This window comes from Columba livia, chromosome 2, assembly GCF_036013475.1.
Source record: "Columba livia isolate bColLiv1 breed racing homer chromosome 2, bColLiv1.pat.W.v2, whole genome shotgun sequence".
Classification (NCBI taxonomy): domain Eukaryota; kingdom Metazoa; phylum Chordata; class Aves; order Columbiformes; family Columbidae; genus Columba; species Columba livia.
In genome coordinates, this window is record NC_088603.1 from 38,801,093 (window position 1) to 38,818,751 (window position 17,659).

The window sequence follows — 17,659 nt, forward strand, 5'->3', positions numbered from 1 at the left end:
TAATTCTGCCCATCCTTACTATGCAAACAATTCTAATTTTAAAAAAAGCCTACATTCACTAAACAACTTTCAACACAATCCCTTCCAGTGTAATTTTCCAGTGTATTTATAATATTTCTGCTGCTAGTCATTAAAAACCAAATTCATCAATGTCTACTTTCTCATTTTAGATATTACTTCATTTGAAATTAATTTTAACCCATGCCAAGTAAACTAATGTTAAAAACTGCAGATGCCATGAACACTACAGAAGTGTGACAGCAAAAGTAAACACCTAATGACTAGAAACATAGCCAGAAACAAAGGGTAGACAATAGTTTAACTTAACCGATTGGGGCACACCCTCTTCTTCCCATCTGTCACCTCCAGTAAATTCATTCTAATTATAACTATATGGGTCAGTTCAAGTTTGTTTAGCTGCAGGTTTCTGCATCTCCAAAGTCACTCAGGACTTTACAGACCATCTTTTTCTTTCTGGAACAAATCTTAAGCATCCAGAAGCCCGGGACTTCATGAATTAAGTGCTTACTCAGCAGGCATCCAGAAAGCAATGCATTATCTCACTTAGCCATATCAGCACTTCATTATCCGTTTTACGTAAGAATTCATAACGATAACAACTGCATTGTTTGACATGCAGCAGAAACATATGGGCAACCAGCAGCTAGATATTTCCTCTGACCCTTGTCAGATCAATTAATTTCCATAACAGAGATAAATGCCTTCAGAACAGCAAAGCAAGACAACAGAAAACCTCTCAAATGCTAGAAAAAGCCAAAGAGTATATGCTGTGAAGAAGTGAACTAGGTTTAAAAAGTACACGGCATTCAAGTAATTATCCATCCTACTGTTAAAACTGGTTTCAGTAATGTACAGCATCACATATATTACTTCACAGTAAACCAATTTCGTTAAACCTTTTGCTTGTGAGATGGCATAGGCTACCTATCCAGAGTGCTTACCATCACAAATATCCATCTCATTTTAACCTAAATTTATACACATAATGCAGGTAATACTTACTAACAACAACATTCAACAACCAATTAGCTTAACTAATAAAATCTGTTAAAACTCAAAATCTAAATATGAAGCCAAGTCAACCATAAACAGCAGGAATAATGTCCATTTAAGTTTTATACCCTGTACTTCCCAATCTTCTGTACTTTTACTAATGCAAAATACATCAACTTCAAAAATGTATCCTGAAGTTGTTTAACATTTTCTATTATGAGCTATTACCTACAGGATCAAAAGAGGTGCACTACAGATACAAATTTCACATGATCTTAAACATAAAAGGAAATCTGCTGCATCTCTGTCTTCTAGTCACATAACAAGATAACGCAAAGATTACATCATTCAAGGATTACCAGGATATTTGTACATTTAATTATTAGTCTGGGTCACCATTTAAAGCCCTAGTTGTTAATTAGCCCTCCTTTGTTCCACATGCTGGACTACTCAAAAAAAATTCCCAGTTCACTGACTGTATACCTGATCAAGTGACTGAGCTGTAGAACTAAAGATATCAAGTGAAAGTTCTTAATAAATGCAAGTCTAATTTACTGTTACTTCTGCTTATTTCAAAACTTTGTTGTGCTCTCAGAGTCCAAGTCTAAGAAAGAACCATTTTGTCAGCTGTCATACAAGACCAGCTGCTGTAACATTGTCATCCACAAATCAGTCACTGAGGGTAGCAATGCCTAACAAGTAGACTTTAGTTTAGTAAATACTGTCCACCTGTTGGACTGTAGAAAATTTCTGATGGACTAAGGCAGCACTAACAGCATGCGAGCAGAGAGTTCACATGGTGAGCTATCACAGAACAGGTTTTCCTGTCTTTTTTCCCCATGTATGCACATTCCAGTGCTGTTCTAGAAATGGCAGCTGTTTTCTGGACAGAGTGCTCCAGACACCTTAGGATCAAGATTCATTGAAAGCAAAGAGATAATTTACATATAATACTATGCATATGTATGAGGTTTATGTATCCAATTTAGAATTCTAAAATGCCTTTATGTGTACGCATCTTTTACACCAACTAAATATTGAAAATCTCCCAATAGCTACTAGGGCAAAAAAACAACTCTTTTTTTTTTTTTCCCTTTAAATTCTTTAGAGATAATTAAGAGAACAGGTGGTACTTGGAAACACATTTCATGAACTGTAATAACCAAGACAGACTGGATGACACAAGCATATATGTCAAGATCCACCACAGCTGAATGGTCAAAGATGCATGAGACCATGTAAAAGTATTTCAGTTAATGAATGAGTTTTCCTTAGTAATACATTATCAATTGGCCTATACAAGCCTCACTGAACATTAAAAAGTGTGAGGATCAGATGTACAAAGAGAAAAATCAAAGTAAAAAGAGAATTCTGTTTTGGGCAGAACATGGTAGCCATTCACATCAGTACAGTGTTGGTTTTTATTTGCTTATTTCTGGTGACAGACTTTTCCTTTTACAGTTCCTGCCAAACATCACTTGGCAGGATTTTGACAATGTGTACAGGGGGGCAGACAGCGAGCAGCCCCTCATGGTTACCAGTCACTCCTCACTATATTTCTACGGAATGAATGGCATTTCAAATGAAGTTTTACTTGGGCAGAGTGAAACAAAAGGCCAGCTTTAATCTCACCTCATGACTGCCACTCCCTCTAGAGCAGGGTGTCAAACTCATTTTCACCAGGGGCCACATCAGCCTCCCAGTTGCCTTCAAAGGGCTGAATGTAATTTTAAGACTGTATAAATGTCACATTGTTGCATGTATAAGTGTTACATGGATGCATGTATAAATGTTACATTGATACAGTCTTAAAAAATACATTTGGCCCTTGGAAGGCAACCACAAGGCTGATGTGGCCCCCAGTGAAAATGAGCTTGACAGCCCCGGTCTAGACCTACAGATGACGGATCTCTGCCATTCCATCATCAAGGTGAAGCTGGGTCACTAACAAGGGGCAGCTCTTCCAGACTGGAAGCTGGAACTTTTCTATTAGAGAAGTCACAAAGAAATTCTCCTCAAGAGACCAGGTCAGCTGAGGACACAGGAGGTTTGGGATTGTGTTCATTTGTTTGGTTGTTTTTTCTTTAATGGTAGTACTAATAAAATAACTAGTCTTTCAAGGACTGTTGTAACTTATACACGCCCATGGATTCAGAAATGCCCAGGAAGGTCCAGTACAGTCAGATGATCCATGACCAAGTGTCACAGATGACAGGGCTTACAGCAGGGTGTTGAACTTTGAGCTCTGGCTCTAAGACAGTCCACTTCAGAAACACTTAAAAGGCTGGATGGTAGAGCTGAAGCTCTAAGAGGTAGGTATTCAAGCAAATGTCTGGTGCGGAAGAGAGAGCTTCTCCCTCTGCCTTTCACCTATGCAAGATGACAGATGTCAGTTAAATCTTTTTTCATTTGTTTACATGTACATGTGATTAGAAATTCTGTTTGCATTTTACTCTCATTTCACTATCATTCATCCTTTGCCTGTGTCTTCAAGTCAACATATCATAATGGTGCCACAGATGTTGTTTGAAAAGGCAAAGGTCAAATGGAAGTAAAAATACTTTGAAACATTCTGTAAAGACACTGAAAGTACAGAAACGTATCTCAAGTTACAGGGAAGAGGTTAGCATCTCAGAAGGGACTACTTGGAAACCCATAGTATCCAGTGGATCTATAAACAGACACAGCAATGAATCATGACAAACCCATTACCAGCTGCTACAACGAAATTCCGGACATTTGCTTCAGTTCCTTCAAAACCCAGGCAAAATGAACAAGAATAAAATTGGCGCGGCCATAACATTTCACCAAGCAAAATTCTTAACTGTAGACAGGAATTAGTCTCAAGTGAAATGGCAGTTAATTTATTGCTGTCAGTTCAGGATACTTTTCAATGATTAAATCATTGCAAACTGTAACTCGGGGCTTTGAAAGATAAATTCTCTCATGTTAAAAAAACGAAACTGCTACCCAACCTTCATTTACTCTGAAGTTAACCTGAATAATAATTTTAGAAGTTGTCTGGCCAGGGTGAGTAAGAAACATTAGCCGAAATAAAATACTAGCAATCTAGAGACTTGCTGGCAACCTGAGTCTTTTTCTATTAGAGGATAAAGTACAAATAGTATACCAAACCCATCAGAAAGAGCGTCAGCTTGATGTAATGTACTGCTACAGATAACCTTCTTCCTAAAGCAAACTGAATATTTGAGAAAAATGAGAAATCCTTGAATACTTTCTCACTCTCAGTACCAAATATATCTTCGTCACCATTTCCACCACTCAGGTTCAAAATGAGATGATCTTTATTAGCTCCTCTTCATCTTCCAATATATTCAGATCTCATCTGAAACTTTGTTCTTATTTTTAATAAGACCTATATGTATAAGAGTCAACTTGCCTATCCATCTAAAATTCTCATTTTCCCCAGTTACCCATACAATCCAACTCACCTCCTAATCAATCCATGCAGTGAGTAACCTCTACAACGCTCAACTCACTGGCTGCCAAAGTCTTCAATATGTGTTAAGACTTAACGATCATGCCTCTCGCCAGTAACTCTACATTGTTCTTTCTGTTTGCATCTTTATCACTGCATAGCCTTTTACAAAAATTGACGACGACCTTAGTAAAAACCCTTGTAAAACTCTATGTCTTCCATTACTCTCACAAATGCAGTTAGGCAATATGTGCTTCAATATCTGAAACTATCTTGATTAGCAGTGTATTTGGTCTTCCTTGCTCAACATCCCTTCCAACCCAAACCATTTTATGATTCTGTGATCTCCTTTCTAGTGTGCAGTTATGTGGTGTTGAGCTGCCTACTGTGGTTAACCCGCAACATCACCTTACAATTATTTCTGTCACAGCTGCACCTATTCATGGCTTGAAAACACAGAGGCAGAGGAGCTTGACATGCACAAACATCAGGCAAACAAAACATTAAGACATATACTATAAAAAAAAAACCAAAATAGAATAATGGCCAGCAAGGGTTCAAGAAACACATTCTGCTTTCTTGGGTTTGATTTTATTTCATTTTTCCAGAAGGGGGAATCTTGGAAGTATGCTAGATTCTTTCACGCTGAGGAAAGTCCAGGGTTGCAAGCATTAGGGTGGAGTGAGACTGCACAGAAACAGGTAAAAGGGACCTAAAAGAAATGCTCACTGTTAAGCTATTCAATGCCTGTCAATAAGCTTTACATTGAAGATTTTCCTCTTAAACCCACTGGTTTAAGCCCTAGTCAGCCACTTCCTATCCAGCCGTTCTTCTTTCTCAAGCTTGCATAGCTTGAGCCAGATTGATCTATTATTTCTGGAAGGGGACGATGTGAGTCTGGAGCTTCTGAGCATAATAGAAAATAAGACATTACCCTGAGTCTTACTGAAAGCTACCTTGAAACACTGGTAAAAGACTGACTATCTGTCTTAGGAGATGTCTAACATGCTTATGGACTAAATGATAAATAACAGCAGCTCTAGCAAATGAAGAACTCCAGTCAACCTCCAAAAATTATAGCATGAGCCTATCAACATACTTTTATCCCAATCTGGGTAAGCTGTTATAAAGAGTAAAATGATGTTCACTCATCCCACATTTCCCCTCTTCTCAGATAAAATTACTCACAGTGGAAATTATAACCATGACTGATCATATGCTATTACTGTAAATTAATGTAAAAATCTAGTCTCACCCAACAGCCATGAAACAGCAACAGCATGCTCTAATTCCCAGCATGTGTCAGTTTTGAATATTGACTTATAGGTAGAACTATGTATTTTTCTTCTAATATACAAGAACTTTGACAGTTTATCTAAAATCCCTAAAGATAAGAACAAAAATGTATAGCATACTAAAAACTAATTAGGAATTTCTCCAATCACTGGGGCTGTGGAGTGCACAGGGGTGCTACTGAAGTAACACAGCATCTCAGCTGGATTTGCAACAGCTGACAGTGCCACTTGTTCATTCTATACATGTACCCCAACCCTCTGCAGTCATGCACAACCTCAAAATAGAGCATGTCCAGTGACAGCAGCTGCAACTGTCCTGTGCTCCTCCCCACTCATTTTCACAAGGACTGAACTTTGCAATAAATGGATTCTGCATCTGTGGGTAAAGGCAACATGACTGTTCCGATATATGTCTGAAATCACCATCAGTTAGTTATAGTTATTAAAAATCAACATTAACTTGTATCTGGCCAATATAGGTCTTAATTTCTTCTCAGGTACAGAACTCCTCTCACTTCATCCTTAGGAAGTATTTAAGGCTCAAGACAAAAGTCATAAAAGACTGGGCAGCTTCTCCATCTCTGCAAACTGGAGCTTGACATTTTATCTTGAAGGTGTGTCAAATCAACAAATAACTTCACTGATCAAAGGCAGGAAACAAAAGCAACCAGCAAAGTGACTGGGTCCATATACAGTTCTGAAAAATTTGTAGCATGAAAGGGGCCACAAGCAGCTGGTAATCAGCTGGAAATGGAGAACGCACATCCTGCCCTACACACATCTCATTCCATCTATCCCTTAAAAGTCTTTCCAATTCCCTGACTTGCAGGTGAGCCTCAGTTGTTATCTTGCACCTGAATCAAGCAATCTTCAAATCAAAACTCATGGGCAGTACAATAAATAAGCGCTGGGACCACTGCACAAATCCAAAAACCAAAGCAGCTTTGTACTAGGTGAAACACATCCTGCCTACAGAAGGAAACCTTGTGAAAAGGGAAATCTAAAGTTCCAAGTGTAAAATATGTATACTGCCTCACAGTATTTTTCAGAAATATTATATAGGAATGAATTTTAACTTGAAAGGAGAACTGCCCAAAATTACCTTAAAGTAATCTGCAAAGTACCAACAGAAAATTTCAAAGGGCATTTCACACTGTCGTAAGTACTTCCCCAGAAAAATGTGAAGCAAATTTCACAAATAAAAAGGTAAGTTTACTTTAATTCATAAAATGCTCTTCTTTCTTTCAACTGTCTGCCTTCTCTGAAAAGCACATTTGAAAAACCATTCAACATTCCTAACTGTAACACACACATTCCATCAATCTAAAATGCTAGCTTTTTTTTATTTGTTTGTTATTGCAGGTTTGTTTGTTTGTTTGTTTTTTCCACAATCAAGACACTGTCTTGACTGAATGCTTTAAATGTCTTTTTGTGCACAATGAACATTTACCACTGATGAGTTCAGAAGAAACCTTTCCAGTGACCGGGACACAAGTTTCCTCTGGTACAGGAAGTCAGAAACTTCCCGTTTGTTGTTGCACTTTCCTCTACTTGTGCTCATCACTGTTTTCTAATCCAGCCATAAAAAATTAAATTTACAGGAGTCCAGATTTCTGCACACTTCAAAACAAAAGAATCTTTTCAATATTATCTACTACATATTTCCATGAGGCAGTAAAACTGGCAGGGTGCAACCAGCATAAGCTTATGTGTAAATGTGCATCTACAATGAAAACCAAAGAAGGTGAAATCTTTGGCCTGTTAGCCTTGACTACTTAAAGCACATAAAGATTATGGGGTATAACAAACTTTAGAAGGTATCGTCACAAGCAGCACTAGATTTAGTTTTCAGTCTACAAAAAAAGACACACAGATATATAAAAGAATTGCCCAGTTATGTATTTGAATTTATTAACTTTTCCCCAAACTATGCATATTTATTAGCACCATACGCATACATGTAAATGATGTAAACGAAAAATGAGTCAAGCCTAAAGGAGGAAACACTATGCTATTGACTCATGAATAACTGAAAGACAAGCAAGGCTCCCACATATTTTTTAAAATACATGGTTCCAATAGAAATAACAGGCTGTACATGCTGCAAGTGTCCAAGTCACTGTTCTGAAAGTACATGTAAGTTCTACAGGAAGCAGGGCATGCAAAACAAGTATGAGTATCAGCTAATTTTCATCTCTCCTGTTTAACAAACTCATTTAAATTGTGTGATTTATTAAACATTTTACAGTGTGCTCCCGTTTAGCTATGGTGGGAAATTGTAAAATCTGGGTTCTAACTAGAGCTTCCCCTTTGAGTTGTTGTTTGGCTTTGAATAAATCACTTCCCTCTCACTGAAAATGATTAATGCTATTTTCATTTAGAGATGAAAAGCTCTACAAAACTACTAAATGTTCCTCATGAATACTCCAGATAAAAGTTTAGTCAAGAAGGTACAAGAAATCAAAGTATCACCTTGACATTGGGTCCTCTTATTCAGTTTTACAGTGCAGCAAGCACACTGATGTGAAAACAATTACGAAATAAACATGACACGCACTACTACCAGCTTAGAAGTCTCTAATTTTAAAAGAGGCCAAGTTCACATCTGAAGGTCAGTGGGAACACAGGCAAACACTTTTCAAGCAGAGATAACAGAAAAAGTAATCACAGTTTAAGAAAATAATTTAAAAAGAGAATGTGTTGAGGAAGATCATAAAATACATCAACAGTTTTCAACTCTGCTGCATGTCAAGCTTTCATCAGTAAAATATAGGCAGATCTTCATTCAGCTATAGATGTTGCCTTGCTGTCAACAATAGCAGAAGAAGAAAAAAGGCTGGAGGAAAGATTGTGTATATCCACATCATTTAGGAGGCAGTAGTCACTGGTCACATCCATCAGTTGTGAATGGAAAATTTCGAGACTCAGAATACAATTATATTCATCAATACTATGTGAGATTAATTACACTGAAAGGAAAAAAAGTAAACGGGTGGCATGTTGGCAAATTTGTTGTGGATGCATCTAAAGCACAGGAGATAAGAAATAATCATCAGCTCAAGTAACTACTGAGCTTTAAGCTACTCTTAAAAATTCAGAAAACAGTGCTGATCATGACAGTGGGAAGGTAGATTATAAATACAACACTGTAAAATTTGTGAAAAGATTACCTATTTCCATGCATAATGAAAAACACCCACCTCTATAGAATGACATATCAACAAGAAAAATACTATGGGGAAGAAAGCTCAATATCAGCACCGTAAAGTATTATAAACTAACATGAACTTGAGGAGCTCCACGGTATGGAGATTATTCCACCATTTGGAATTTTTTTTTGTAACTTGCTTTAAAACACCTGCTATTGGCCACTTTAAGTGACAAAACAACTTCCTGGATGACAGTTCATCTGATGCCAGGTACAATTCTTATGCTAACATCACAGTGATGTCTAAACTCTCAAAATGCACTTCTGGAATTCTAGAAAGATTCTTTAAAACTTTCAACAAGTTCCATAGCTTCTCGAAATTCAAGTCTGTTCTCAATACATATCATACAGCTATACTTCTTCCACAACAGGAAAAAAGTCAAAAGTCCATTTGTGTAAAATCTAGAGATTAAATTAAAATACCAGCTATTATCAAGCAGGCACAATTCAGGTTTCAAGAAACATCATTCAGACATTCATTACTTGATAGCTCAGAACTAAAGGATATACTGACTATATGTAGTTCTAAGGGCTAAATGTGACAGCTCACTCAGAAGGGGATACCAGGAGAAGTCTGTTACAGACCATCAGCTCAAGCTAGAGAACAGGAAGACTTTTTGCAAGACCCTATCTGTAATGTGCTGGAAGAAAAATGTCAAACTGAAGTCTTCAATAATGAAACCTCATATCTCAGGATCTTATGCAGTCACCAGCAACACCATCAGCTTTTAAAAACTATTAGCAACAGTTTTCTAACAGCACTGACCATAACCAACGCAGAGAAATTATCACATATCCCATTATAACAGCTAAAATGAGTAAGTCACTGGACTAGAAATTGCAGATAGTCTAAGGATTACCAATCATGACCAGATTACATAGCCAGATAGAGATTACTGACATCTATGTAAACATATGATGCATGTCCACACGAATATTCCTGAGGTTTCAAAGTTTCTGAAACTGAAAAGATTTATGAACAAAATTGTTTGGGAAGAATACCTTCAGACAGAAAAACACAAAAATTGAAACTTCCTTAAGAGGACATTTCTCTATGCTCAGGCAACTCTACAGCTAACAAAGAGGACAACTTTGGCTACAGCTCATCTTAGTTGTTCAAAACCTGATGCTTTTGGGGAAAAAGAAAAAGTGTAAAGAAAAAACAACCACAAAAAAATAAGATCAACAATGTAGAAAAGGGGAGGCTGGATCACCATCAACGTAAATCAGAGTTACAGAGTGTTGAAACTGAGAGCCATAAAACATCCACATGACACAGCCAAGTACGTTAATAACAAACACCACCTCAACAACAGCGGAAGCCCGTGATCAGACAGAGGTGGCACAAGTGTTAAAAATCATACGGGAATATCAAAAATGCTCAATAAATACTTTCATTCTATAGTTGGAAAGATTCAAAATGGTATAATTGTATCACATTATATTGATTTTCTTTCCAACTCATTTGTTAAACAGATGTTCCAGATCAGATGTTAAAAAAACATTGCAAGACAAACATTTTAAATCAGCATACTTGTTAAACTTATCCAAGAGTCCTGGAGTAGTTAGCCCAGCAAATCTACGATCTGTTGATGCTCTTTTAAAACTATGTCTTTTAATAACTGTATCTGTCTTTAAATGCTAGGGACTGCCACCATGCAGAGGAGCGAAAATTCAGTGTCAAAGGGACAAATCAAGTGTTAAGGCAATCTGATATGATAGAGAATTCAGACGAGATAACAAGAACCAGTGAAAGACAGATGCATTCAAATGTATTCAAACAATAATTGCACGCCTTATTTTTAAATAGTGGAAAAGATGAATCACTGAAACAAGTCATCCAGAGAAGTAAATGGTAGATTCTCAGTATCTTGATGCACTTAAAAAAAAAAAAAAAAAAAAAAGAAGCTTAGCCAACTAGAAGTTCAGGGAAAATAAAAAGAAAAGCAAAACATCAAGAGAAAAACTCATGCTGTAATACATTTAAAGTGAAATGTTCATGTATGAAGATAGAATTGATCCCCACTCTAATGCACCACCATGTGCAGTACTAAATGCAAGTCAGCTTAAGCAAGCACATAGCACACAAACTTTTCACATACTCACAACTGGATTAATTAGTAGTGTGGTAATAAAGTTCTTTAATAAATCTAAAATAAAAATTTACCAGCCCATTTACAGGAAAAGCCCCTCAAACAGAACACAGGACACCACGATGCTGCCTCTTTTCTGCTGCATACCGTTCAACATCAGCGACACGTGATTCTTCCTATTATTTTGAAACGATTTCCAACCAGACTTCAGGTCATGTTATGACTCAGTGCTTTTGGGAAATCTACACCAAACCATTAACAGAGGCAAAACACCCATTTCCATTCTGTTTCGTAATTCATCAACCTTTACCCAAAATATGCTAAATGTCGAATGTTCATCTCCAGGATCTGGATGCAGCTTGACTAACTGCTGCAGCTTGGCTCTTGCTTCTCATCCCAACTCTCAGTACAAATATGGTCAACCATGTCTCCTCAAAGATTTTCACACATAGATTCCTATAAGAATCGGAGTAATCACACCTTTTTCTATTCAACATCAATAAAAAGAATACAAATCATCAGATTATAACGTTATCCAATATAACTGGGATCTTGAAATCTGCATCATTTTCAAGTCTTTTTTTTTTTAAAGTATTTGATCACAGGAGCTGTGATATCAGGAAAAAAAAAAGTTATTGACATATGGATAACTAGGCAAAACACAAACTACAGCAGCAACCTTCCCAACACCTGGAAACAGTAATAGCTATGCCCCTTCTTTTGGAGGTCAAAACCAGAAAGTGGAAGCTTTGCTAAGGTAGCAACCAAACACAAGCAAGCAACACCTCCCATCCTGTTTAACAACCTTCTGAGAGCACAACCCAGCCAAAGATCCGGGGTTTTACAGGCTATAGACTGATTTTGCTCTGGGCACTTTACTGGGCTAGAAGAAAAAGCACACAAAACCTCCAGCTTATTTTCTGAAAAGCAGTGTAGAGTCTAAGTCAAACAGTTTAGATAACACACCACATTTGCACTCTGCAGACATCACTGGCTCCTGATCCAAAATGCTCTTACACATGCTAATCAACAAAGCCTCAAATGGACTAGGAACTGATTATCCTAGAAACCATCCACCCTCTACAATTCTCAGCAACAGCTGTTGTCAATTACAGCAGCGTACCTAACAGTTTAAGACAAAACTCATAAGGACGGAGCAGAAAGTAAACTTTCTAAGACTTCATCAATGGAATTTCTTTCAGGACAAAATGTAAAACAGTTCTTTACTTAGCCCTTTCCCAGTGAAAAATGAAGTTACAATAGCAACAATAACTGGAAGATGGCAAAGATGATCTCTACATTAGCATAAATCATAGGCAGGCAGAAAATGTACAACACATTTCCACCAAATCACATTTTTCTTGCACATTCATACAAGGTACCAAAGTCCAAAAGATGCAAGTGCTACTCAAATGCAAGCAAAAGTGAACAGGACAATGTTTGAGGAAAGCAAACAATGTAACATAAAAAAAGAGATAAATGTGTGAGGAATGTTTTCACTCAAAGGTAAGTGCCACTTTTGCAGGTGGCAGAGCATTTTAAGAAAAGCTCTGAACCGTTTCTGTGTGACAAGTGAGCTTTGCTAATATTGCGGCAGACACTTAAAACAATTAGTAAAAAAATCAAGTTTGTGACTTTCCTCTGATTTCTGAGGTGAAATGAAGTGAAACATACAAGTATCTTGTCAGTTTAACTAATCGTTAAAGGAAGCCACTAGCTGAGCCTCAGTCGCCTTCCCATCCACAAAACCAAAGAACACACTCTTGTTCTCACTAACCAAATGATGCTATTAACATATTTCAAAATGTTCAGTTTTCATAGGAGTTTATCATATCCGTACTACCTAAATAATGAACCCACCACAAAATCTAGAGGGGAATAAATGCACCTTCTTCCCAGTATGCACTTATACATAAAAACGGTAACTGCTCATACTTTGTCATGAACTGATGTTCATTATGTACGTTCACAGTTCATCCAAGGGTAAGCTCCTGTTGTTGCCTCTGCAACAATTAATGATTTCAACTAAGAAAACTTACAAAAATTTTAAAGGCTGTGTCTAGTTCCGTGTTTACCTAATAGTCCGAACATATTACAACACAACCTTGATTTTAACAATTCCAGTAATCACTGCTATTATATATATACTTATGACTTTTAGGGCAGCAGTATTTAGGCCATACATTGGCCATATGCGTCAGCAAAAAAGAAGTATGACAACTGGTAATGCATAGCTGTGTTAACTCGGATTATTATTACATTTACAGAAAAAAAAAAAAAAGATTGGTTTCAAAACCAGAAATCACTATCATCCACAACGATATTTTCTTATTGCCCAGTTTCAGATCTTACTGTATTTCAACCTGCGAGCTATAAATGCAACAGTGGATGATGATTCAGAGACAGGTGGGATCTAGGATTAATTTAACTGAATGTTTCATGATCTTCAAACACTTAAAATTATTTTAAATACGAACAACCAGCCCACATTTATTTGGAATACATTTTGAAAGCTTCGGTTTTCACAGAGGAGGTATTATCAGTAACCAGCTGAGTTTGTGTGTGGCAAGTAATGAAACTGACAAACTACAACTTTAATGAAGTTTCATTGGTCTGAAATACTTCCCTTACATGGTGCTTTTTAATCAAGTTTCAGAGTGCTTTGTAAAGGAAGGTAAGCAGGATTACTGAGAATAAAGTGGTACATGAATGCTGTGGAGCTGAGCAGCAGAACAAGATGAGTATTCTTGTTTCCCAAGTGCCATCCCAGTACGTTTTGGAATATGATTCTTTCACGTATACACCACTTTCATGTGTATATACCGCTAAAGCAATATTATGTCCGTATGATAGACAACTATGTCTTAAAATAAGACCACAAAGCCTCCAGGATGCCTAATACCATAGGATATGTAGCGTAACTAAACTACTAATGGGTACAGTACAGCAATCTAAGAGTATAATACTCTCCAACTGCTAAAATGTGCTAATTGCAGCCCTCACACTGAAATCCAAACTTGTATACCACTTGAACTACTGTACCCCAAAGAAAAACAAGTGTGACATTTAAGTATCTACCACTGATGGCAATAAACTGGGTGGCTAGCACAGACTGAGCCAGATATGTGGGAAAAGGGAAGAAAAGAGGCTCTGGGGCAGGAAAAGTGGAGGGACACCAAGTTTCTCCTAAAAACTCTTTTTTCAAGGCCTCAAGAATAAAAAAAAAAGGGGGGGGGGGAGGGGAACAAAAAAATCACGAAGACCTTAACTTCCCCCTTCAGCCACCAGAATCACCATCACCAACAATTTAAAAAAAAAAAAAAAAAAAATAGAAGGGGAAACCTTGTGACAAATCTGCTTCCTCCTCCCTCCCTGCTTTCACCTCCCAGGAACGAGGCACTGGCTCCAGCGGTCCGTGAGCGGGCAGCCGCTGCCCCCAGCACTCCCCGGGCCGAGCCCGCTCCGGCGGGCAGCCCCGCGGGAAGGCGCCTGCGGAGGCCGGGGAGCGGCGGCGGCCGCCCGGAGCGCGCAGGCCTCACCGCTCCTGCGGGCCCCGCTGCTGCCCACTGACGGCCGGGGACGGCGGGACCAGCCGCCGCCACCGGGGAACGGCCTCGGCAGGAACCGGGGCAGCGGACTTTGACTGCAGGGCGGCCGGCGGGGAGGGGGGCAAGCGGGTTAAGGGGAGCAGATGCTCTGGGGCTGGTTTTACCTGCTGCTGCTGCTGCCTGCAGTGGCATGAAGATCTGGCTCAGCCTCTCTCTCTCTGTGTCCCTCCCCGCCTCCCTCCCTCCCTCCCTGCGCGGCACACAGACCCCCGCGCCAGCTCGGCGCCCTGCGAGGGACGCGGGGCAGGGGGAGGCGGTGGGGAGGCCCGGGGAAGGGAAGGGAAGGGGAAGAGCTCCCTGCCCGCACGCGGGGACGCGCGATGGCACCGCCCCCCACCATCCCCCTCCGCTCCCTCCGCGCAGGCGCCCGCCGCTCCGTGAGGCCGCGGCCGCCCAGCCCGCGGGCCGCGCCTGCTCCCTGTGCCCCCCGTCAGCGCAGGTCGGCGGGAGCCGGGCTGTGGCGGCCCCCGGGAAGGGGAAGGGCGATGGACGGCTCTTTCTTGGTGGCGGGCGCAGCTCGGTTCCCCGGGAGGCCCGGCGGGCAACGGCAAAAGGGCGCTGGAAGTTTTTTTGAAATCGGGAGGCTTTCTCTTTGTTCGGGGGCTTTTACCCTCTGAGGGAGCCCGAGGCGCTTTGATTTAGATAAAGCCTTCGTGGAGTGTAGTTTCCACTCACGCAAGGCGGGGATGTAGGGGGGAAGCAACCTAAAATGAAGTAATTTAACGTGAATCCAGTACGTTGTGCCCTGGAAGCAACTGGCCGTGTTCAGGCGCCTTGGGAAACGTGCTCGTGGAAGGAGGAGAGAGGTGGTGGTGTGAAAGCGAAGCGTGCAGGGCTGTGTTTGCTGGGCCCCTTCGTGCCCAGTTCTCCAGCTGGAGCTCCAGAGGGGTCAGAGCTGGGTGCCAGTGGGGTCACTGTTCTTAAGCTGCCCAAGGAACAAAGAAAACCCCTCTAAGAACGTTTTTCTACAAACTGGTAGAAGTTCGCCTGAGACAAAGAACCTGAATTTGCAAGGCGCGCTTGGATCCCTGGCATGTGTTTGAGATCAGCTTAATCAAAAAGATTCACTTTCTTAGGTTTTGAGGAATCCGGTAAATCTTCCATTTGGTTGACATTTGCCTTCATGAAAAAATGCTCAAGGAATGTGAACGATTGTATAATGTCACCTAGTATTGGAGAGTTCATTTTACTTGCAAGAAAAGCTGCAAGGTGTGCATTTATGCAACCCTTTGAAGATGAAGTGTTACATGTCCTAGGCTGCTCTTTGTGACAATTGTATAATTTCTGATTATGCCTCATATTACACTAGGTATCCAGGCTTTCTTTGGGGGCTCCAGTAGAAGACAGAAAGGACAAACTATAGAGAAATACTCCATCATCCATGCTAGCTGAAGCAGAATTATTTGAACGCCAGTCTTGGTAAAACTAAAGGTAGCACTGTTTGACTATTAGACTGTGCTTCAGGGCAACATGGGAAGGAAGATGAGCGATCTGGGATATGCCAAGATATACGAAACAGGAATAAAACTTAGGAACTTCAGTAATAATTACATTATTCATGTATCTGATCTCTGAAGATATTTCCTATAATTTTTCTGATTCCCGGGGAGGAACTTTTTTGCTTTGTGGGCCATTTCAGGGCAAGATAATCAGCCCATCTATGTGGTTTTGCCAAAGATACTTGAGAGGAAGTCATAACTCCATGCCAGTCTACAGATGTTTTTGAATCCCAGATGTTTGATTAAGAAAGACCAGAGTAGGTTCTGGCCTGCTGATGACAGTGTTTTACAGCAATGCATTTAAATTTCTTGCTACAAAAGAATGTTTAAAGTAGAAAGAGCCATTTAAAGTTAAATGATATCAGATTTAACAGAAAAAAAGCACAGAACAAAAAAACCCCAAGTCGCGGAAATTTCTTTGCATGTCCATATACCCATTAATTTTGAACAGATAGTTTCATTTTCTGTTTGAAATAATGATATTCCGTTTGTCTGTCCTTGTGTTAGAGCAGATTGCAATATTAACAAAAGCCAAACAGTCAAGTATCGAATTCTTGTCTAGTAATATCATGCTTCGAATTCTTCAGACAGCTCAGTGGTGAAATGATAATTTTGTTCAGTACAGGGCACAACATTTAGTTTAGAAATCATACAGCCATCTACAGTCAGTCTCTGTATATCGCAGTGACCTGTCCACTATAAATACATGGAAATGTGTTTTTTCTGCCTTTGGAGTACAGTGCATTTTAGACAAGAACACACGCAAAAGTAACACGTGCAAAAGCAGCATGTGCTTGGGAGATGAAATGGCAATACAAAGGATTATAGCACACTATATGTTGAAGACAGAGGTATATTGACAGGATTCACTAAGTACAAATTTTACTGGAAGTATCAAAACCATTTTTTAATAAACCTGCAGATTTATACTACTGTTAAAAGAAGGAAAAAAAACCAAACAACCACAACATGCACCTGCCTTTGGCACATACTCTCGCTGTGTACTTAAATCAGGCAATTGTGAGTTGTCTAAATAACTACTGGAGTAATTATATGAGCATAGGATATCTAATTGCGTGTGCACTTAGGGGATGTCTTAAAAGATTTGGCCCTCTTAGTATTCTCAATATGAAAATTTTCCCATTGAAAATAAAAGCTAGAACAAAAGCCAGCAGGAAAAACAACAGCAGAATCTGCCAAAAGTAGTTTATTCTTGTTTCATTGGCAATCAATTGTTAGGCTCATCACAACACTTGAAATGCCAATTTAAGCATGAATGGAGGTTCCACCCCAAAAGTTAAAACATTGTAAAGAGATTAATCCCTTTTACTTACACAGCAATAAATGGAAAGATAAGTTCCAAATATTTTTAATTTCTGTATTTGCAAGATTATGGGGGGAGGTAGGAACAAACTGCTTGGACTGTGTGCTTATGTACATTCAAAATATGTCCTGTTGCAGAGTCACCGGTAAAGGTGGGTAAGCTTTGAATAGGTGAAGAAA

The 17,659-nt window shown here is 39.3% G+C and overlaps 1 protein-coding gene across 25 annotated transcripts in view; it reads right to left on the minus strand.

Annotated features, from left to right (window-relative positions):
- The window catches only part of TBC1D5 (TBC1 domain family member 5), a 315,378-nt gene extending 300,382 nt beyond the window's left edge, over nucleotides 1-14,996 (minus strand). For 20 of the 25 annotated variants that reach the window (XM_065051510.1, XM_065051506.1, XM_065051497.1 and 17 more), the window contains exon 1: nucleotides 14,762-14,978. The gene's annotated coding sequence lies outside the window, so the exon portion shown is untranslated. Of the gene's footprint in view, nucleotides 1-11,123; nucleotides 14,374-14,761 lie in introns of those variants that run through there. The other 5 variants (XM_065051507.1, XM_065051503.1, XM_065051498.1 and 2 more) reach the window with 3 other exon arrangements.
- Nucleotides 14,997-17,659: the final 2,663 nt, after the last annotated feature.